Below are 7,901 nucleotides of genomic sequence, written 5' to 3'. Positions count from 1 at the left end.
ATGACTATAAGCACAATCCCTCTGTTTGTCCTTTTCACATAAAGTGAAAAATCTGAATTGGAAATCTGAAATCCAATAGTGACAAGATATTGCCCTATCTTGTCTGACCATGCCCTCGGCGCCTGTTTTAAGCCATACAAGGCTTTGCGCAACCTGCATACAAAATCAGGGTGTGCTTTATCCTCATAACCTTCTGGCTGCATCATATAAACCTCTTCCTGCAAGTCACCATGCAAGAAGGCATTTTTCACATCCATCTGATGCAAAGACCATCCCTTTGCAGCAGCCATAGCAATTACTGCTCTCACGGTTGCCATCCTTGCAACTGGGCTGAAAGTTTCCTCATAGTCAATTCCATATGTCTGTGCAAAACCTTTGGCAACCAATCTTGCCTTGTACCTGCTAACAGACCCATCAGCATTGTGCTTTACTTTGTAAACCCACTTGCAGCCAATAGCCTTCTTATCATGAGGCAAAGGCATCAAATCCCAAGTGTGGTTTGCATCCAAGGCAGCCATCTCTTCATCCATAGCTGCTTCCCAATTTTTATGCCCTGCTGCATCCTCAAAACATGTGGGCTCTGGCTCCTCTAGAACCTTGACCATATAAGCATAGTGATGTGCTGTATACCCATCATATCTCAGCCTGTCAACTGGATACTTAATACGAGTGGACCTCCGTACAACTGGATCAGTTGCAGGAGTCTTTAAATCATGCCTGCTTTTCCTTGCACCAGGTGTAACAACAGAAGGAATCCCAAGTTCCTCATCAAGGCTCATTTCAGAGCCGCTTGACTCTCCATCAACATGAGAGCTACCAGCAGACACATCAAATACTGGAGCATGGTCCACTTTTTCTTTTCCCTTATGTGATACCTGCACAACACTATCAGGACTGCCATGTGACGATTCACTAGATCTCAATCTCCCTGTCCATGCATTAGATCCACTAGTAGAGGACTCTCTGGGTCCACTCAAGGCTTGAGATTGGTGCTCTGCATTTATTGCAGCATTCCCATTTCCTGCATCTGCATCTCCTACCATAACAGTTGGTGCATACCAGCTGCTCATTTCATCAAAAACAACATCTCTGCTCACTTGCATTTTGCGGGTGGAAGGGTTATAACAGCGATACCCTTTCTGGTGCTGAGCATATCCAATAAAGATGCATTTTTCTGCCTTTGGATCCAGCTTTGTTCTCTTCTCATCAGGAACATGAACATAAGCTATGCAACCAAATACCTTCAAGTGAGAAATATCTGGTTTTTGGCCTATATACATTTCTTCAGGCGTCATGCCATGGACAGCTGCAGTGGGGGTTCTGTTCATAATATAAACAGCAGTTGCTACTGCTTCAGCCCAAAAATAATCAGGCATGTTTTTCTCATTTAGGATCGCCCGTCCTACTTCTGCAATATGCCTGTTCTTCCTTTCTGCAACCCGATTCTGCTGAGGGGTAGACCTGCATGAGTACTTCCTTTGAATTCCCTGTTCTTTCAGATATTCACAAAATTCTTCTGAAAAGTACTCTCCCCCTCCATCAGATCTTAGCACTTTAATATGCACACCTTTCTCTTTTTCAACCATGGCCTTAAAAGCCTTGAAATGGCTGAACACTTCACTTTTGTGCTTCATAAAATAAATCCACACCTTCCTAGTGTAGTCATCAATAAACGTCACATAATAATGGCATCCACCAATAGAAGCAGCTTTGGTTGTCCAAACATCTGAATGGATCACTTCTAAAGGTCTTCTGCTCACCTTAGCATTTTTGGGAAATGCATGTCTGGCCTGCTTACCCATTTGGCATGCTTCACATACCTTTTGCATTCCCTCAACTCTGAATTTAGGCAAACCTGCAACAATGTTTTTCGTTTGCATAGATTTCAGCCTTTGTATATTCACGTGCCCAATGCGCTTGTGCCATATCTCAATATCTGCAATGACACCTCTCCCATGCGCAAACATAGCAGCTTTCACCTCAGGCATATCAACATCCAAGGTGAACATTCTTCCATTTTTGTTGCCTTTCGCAACCAAGCGGCATTTATTTTTCAAGTCCTCAACAAAGCATCCATCAGGATTAAATCTAACCTGCAGACCTTGCTCAACCATCTGGCCAACTGAAACCAGGTTCTTAGTGATTTTTGGAACATGAAGTACATCTGCCAAGTACTTTGTTTTGCCATCTTGCATAGCCAATGGCACTTTACCAACCTGCGTAATTGGGTGCGCAGTATCATCACCTGTTTCAACATAACCTGGCTTATCCAAATTTCTGACATCATGAAACCACTCACCATGACTGGTCATGTGGTTAGAGGCACCTGAATCAACATACCAAACATCATTGCAAGCTGCAGCATCTCCTGACATGGAGTTAACCATATGCTGCATCACAAAAAGGTGCTCATTTCTGTCGTCACCATGCCCACTTGATGATGCATAGTTGCTTTGCTGCAACTTTCCACTTTTGATGTCATTCTGCTTTTTATAGCATGTATTCTCCTTGTGTCCAGGCTTTCCACAATAATAGCATTCTATGCTGCTATTTACTTGCTGGTTCCTTTGCCATGAACCACGGCCTCTTTGGCTCCCCCTGCCTCTAGAACTACCACGTCCTCCTCCATAGGACTGGTTTTCCTGTTGTTGCTGTTGGTTCTGATTTCCTGCACGGCCACCAAAACGGCCTCTTCCTCTACCTCTGCCTCTACCTGTATTCGAGTAGAAAGCAGTCTCTTGAGAAGTTGAGGTGGCTGAACCACCATTCCTTTGCTCTTCACTCAGCAAGAGAGCAATAAGTTCCTGAATATCAGGAAATGTTTCACGGACTCCAATGGATGTCCGAAACTGTGCATAATCTTTCCCAAGACCATTCAAGGTCACGGACACTAAGTCCTCATCATCAACAGGTGCTCCAATGGAGGCAAGAGAATCTGCAAGGCCTTTCACCTTCAAGGAATACTCATTTATATTCAGATTTTTCCTTTGCACATTGTGCAACTCCTGCTTTAGCTGCATCTTTCGTGCTTTGGTATTTGTGCTATACAGCTTCACCAATGTATCCCATGCTTCCTTAGGCGTCTCTACATCCTGTATATGCACAATCATAGAATCTGAAATGCTAACAGACAGCCAATATAGGCATTTTCTGGCTTTTTCATGCCATTCTTTAAAGGCCTTCAATTCAGCCGGAGTGGGAGCAGTACCCAAAACTGGTTCTGCAGTTTCACCACTGATGTAATCCCAAACTCCCTTTCCCATAAAGAAGTTTGTCATCCTGAACTTCCATGCTTGGAAGTTGTTCTTGTCAAGCTTCTCACTGACAATGGTAGACAGATTCTCAGACATTTTACAAATCACGAATTGCAACAGCAACCTGTAAACACAGCAAATGCCTCAGAAGGGCAAATAGCAAAACTTCTGCAAAGAGCCTCACAGGGGCAGATCTGCAACACTGACGAAAGTGGTATTTCACCACACAGTCACTTCCTCGTGACGATTTTGCATCAACAGGCAACAGGCATGAATCTGCAACTCCCAATATCTCTGCACATAGGCATACGATGCAATTTCTGTGGCACCTTTCCACCGACGAGCAGCGTGGTGGTCGCACAGCAAAAACAGGGCCTTTTTTCGAGTGCCTGCGAAGAACTTCCGCCTTCAAAACGGGCCCCGAAATGCTCTCGCCGCACCGCGAAGGGCCTCTCAATCTGAAGCAGTGCACTCCTGCACTTCTGGCTGTGCTACCTGCAGAGATTTGCTCCCAAACTCGAAATAGGAAGGCTACACTGGTCCTCTTACCAGGACACCACAAACTTGGCTAGCTTTCTTGAGCTCCTTACCACGAACAAGGCTCTGATACCATGTAAAGAATAAGGGAGAGAGATAGGAGACTCAAGTTCAGCTTTCTTCACAACACACAACAACAATACAATAGAAGAGGGAAATACCCTATATGTCAAAACCTAGAATACGTGGTTCATATGTGAACCCAAACCAAAAACATACGTGGTAGTCTAACTACACCACGAGTACAACTAACATAGACGGTGACATAAATGATAGTCATCCAGGAGATATGTCGGGGATAGAGCTTGATATCTCAACACTCATACCGGCTAACTCTATTAAATGGGAAAAGATCACATCCTACATAGATGCATCATGCCGCATGAAATCCCACTCATCATCCATGAAGCGCATGAAGGCATTGAAGGAGGACATTTTCTAAGGGAAGCAATAGCAAGAAAAATCCTCTTATCAGGATATTGGTGGCCAACCCTTTGGGCAAATCCTTATGACTATGTCAAAACGATCTGATGTATGCCAAAGAACAATCAAACCCCAACACAAGGATTTTGACCCCCTAACAATAGTAACTGCTCAACAACCATTTGAAAAATGGGGAATTGACTTCATGGGATCCATACATCCAACCGCAAAGGGAACACAAGTATGCTACATCATTGTGGCCACTGACTACTTCACAAAGTGGGTTGAGGGCTGAAGCTAAAGCAGTAAGAAAAGAAAATGCCAGAAGCACATGAAAGTTCTTGTATGAAAATGTCATTACACAATTTGGATGCCCCATTGAAATTGTGTTAGATAGAGGAACACATTTTGTCAATGAGGTAATCCAAGAACTTTTGTCTAGCTTTATGGTGATCCATAGAAAAAGCACACCTTACTATCCCCAAGGCGATGGACAAGGAGAGGGTCATGTGCACTCACATGCTTTCACATAAACACATAGTAGATTGCATCCATAATTGTGCCAGACACTTTCATTCCACACTCTCAAAGAATGTGCTAAAATCACACCTCTCACACTACATGTACAACTGTCATACCTACATACCAACTATTCTAATGATGAATCGTACACCCAATTAAAAATGGATGCAGGTTCAGAAGCAACACCACCACTAAAAAGGATTCAAAGAAAGAGCCCACAGCCTCTGGCATGAGACCCTCACCAAAGTTCACACCCATCTACCTCCTCTCAACTAAGGTGACCACAGTCATTTATGGTTCAGAGTGATAGCTCTGATAAGGATTTTGTGCATGACGTGGAGACAAAAGAGGTACAAATTCCACCCTAGTGATGCGATCATTGATGAGGCCCAGGGAGCTTGTGTGGCCACCGCCATCAACTTATGCACTTTCCAATAGTGCAAAATCTTTCTTAGAGAAAAACGGACTTGGATGTTTGTTTGAGTGCCTACAATCCTTGGAGGACAATCCTACAATGACCACATACATCCAGGAATTCCTCCATTCTTACCACTCCAACGATGCATAGGTTGGCAAGTACAGAACCATAACTATAAATCCAGTTCAACTCAATATTATACTTGACAATACAATGATTCAAAGGGCCTTCTCACTCCCAACTAAAGGGGCACCCCATAAGGCCTACCAATGCAAAATTTCTTAAAATTTAGCCTCTCCTTGCCAAGGGCACCAGGTTCCATAGGGATGGGATACTACTTTGCACAATCATCAACCCTCGACCCAAGGAAGCAACAACATTCCTGGGGGTCAAGTGTGATTCCTCCCACTATGCACATTTGTTTTGCTCTGTAGGCAACTAAAGCAATACTAGATCTAGCATTTGGTCATATTCTTCACAAAGAAACTCGATGGTTCATCTATTTAAAAATATAAGATTCCTCACTTATTGGTAGTAATCATCAGTAAGGAGGTACAAGAAAAAGAAATGACTCTCCCCCTATCACCACAACCTATTGAGGATCTAGACATCCTCTTATCACCTGTGTTGGAGACATCAACATCTTCTCCTCCTCTCACATTGCCAAATATGGATGCCTTAGAAGACATGCCTATTAGGGAGGTAGTGTAGCGTCATAACTCCATGTAGATGCTATGGGAAATAGAGATAAAATGAGATGCACAAAATCTACAGATAAAATACAAAGAATGCAAATAGAAGACAAAACAATGTAAAAAGTCTGTATATTCGGAGCAAGATCTCTCTCAACAATTATGTAAAGAAAATGCTAGTAATAGCTTGCATACAAGAACCAACTATCAGTTACAGACCGTTGAAGAAAGTCATCTTCTTTTGAAAAGAGTGTGGCATTTGGCAAGTCATCATCTCTTCTAGTGGGCTCTTCTCCCAACTTGACATGAGGCATGTGATATTGGTTGACATGGTGGCATGTACGCTACTCTCACTGGGGGAGATACATGAACTTTGTGAGTGTCTCTTTCATTGTGTATGCCTTTGTAAATTTGTTGAATTGGTTAAATAGAGTAGGTTTTGGCACACCTAGTGAAATTGTGGATTGCTTGATTAAAAAGTGTGGCTCTATGTAGGTGGCTGGTGATCAGGAGCTTGCTATTTTGCCAACTACAAATCTTTTTGAGTCAAAACATGCCAGTTGGTTGGCATCAAAATCATACCAGTCACAAATATCCTTGTATGATGCTTGTGTTGGGGACATGGTGACTACCATAATGTAGAGTACAAGGTATGCATCCTAGATAAAATGATGTCACATAGGTATGGGACCAAGTATGGAAAGTTTGCTCAAGAGAGTGAAATCTAATAGGAAGGATGCTATAAGAGGGAAAGCCTTTGGGAACATTGGTTTTGCATCATTAACCATGCCAAGTGTTGGGCTAGATGGAGATGAGGTCACTATTGGGAGGAAAAGGCCTCATGTGGAGTGGTTGAGACATCTTATGTCTCACATAGTCTAGATATTGAGTATAAAAACATTCAAAGGAAGGTAGGATCGGTAGATAAGGATACTCCTCATAAACAACATCATGTGACAAGGCATTCATAGTTTGCAAGCATGGTCATTGAATCCAATTGTTTGCTCTTTCCCACCATGGCTTTCGCACATGAAGAGCAGGGTATTCTTAGTTTGTAGGGTTCCAAGGATTTTTGTCACTGACAGATTTATTGGTGGTGTCGTCTGTAGTATAAGTGTAGCTTAGGACCTTGAGTCATATTCCAATGAGAGACATAGACTTAAGTGGGGTAAGAAAACATAGTGCATGCATGTGTGAAAGAAACAAGCATCATCATGGTTGGGGTAATGAAGGCTTTGCCTTCATTGGGGGTTGCAGGGTTTGGGAGGAGTTTATGGATTAGAGGGAGGTTCAGGGTTTAGAAGGAGGTTCCAAGATTTAGAGAGAGGTTCCAGAGTTTAGAAGAGGTTCCAAGGTTCAGAAGGGGTTTAAGGGTTAGAAGGGGCATCCAAGGTGTTGAGATATCGAGCTCCACTCGAGATATGCCAGGGTGACCGTTGTGTACTTATGTCACCGACTTGTTAGTTGGAGATGCAGTTGGTAGACCGCCCACGAATAATAGCTGGATGACAGCTATCCTTATCTACTATAGTTTGTGGCTCAGTTAGTATGCCACCTTAGTTAGTTGAGTTTGGTTTGAGACCCACATATAGGGTTCTTCTATTTCTTTGTACTAGAGTTCTTTTGGCTTACACAACTAAGAAGAGGAAAACTGTTTTCAGCCTCCACCTTTGTGTGTATTCCCCCATTGTGATTGTGAGAAAGCCTCAAGTGAGACTCCTTCCCTCTCTCCCACAATCTTCACACAAGGTTCATGGTATAATACATGGTGGAGAACTCGTCTCCCTCGTAGATTATGGAGGTCAAGGGTTGAGGGACTAAGGGTTTAGGGTGAGCATAGGAGTGGGAGAGGAAGGAGGTGTAGAAGCATGGGGGGAAAGGAGAGAGAGGAGAAGGGAGGAGGAGGGAGGAGGAGAGAGAGGAGGAGGGAGGAGAAGGGGGGAGGAGGAGAGGGAGAGGATGGGCTGCAAGGTTGGAGGAGAGGGGAGGAGGAGTTGTAAGGTTAGGACATGCTTTTGGATGTGGAGTGCAAGGAAGTTTGAGGCAATTGCTTGG

The sequence above is a fragment of the Dipteris shenzhenensis genome, chromosome 26 (genome assembly GCF_047967505.1).
Source record: "Dipteris shenzhenensis isolate YYH24624 ecotype China chromosome 26, Dip_SZ_1.0, whole genome shotgun sequence".
Classification (NCBI taxonomy): domain Eukaryota; kingdom Viridiplantae; phylum Streptophyta; class Polypodiopsida; order Gleicheniales; family Dipteridaceae; genus Dipteris; species Dipteris shenzhenensis.
This window is presented reverse-complemented; position numbering follows the sequence as displayed.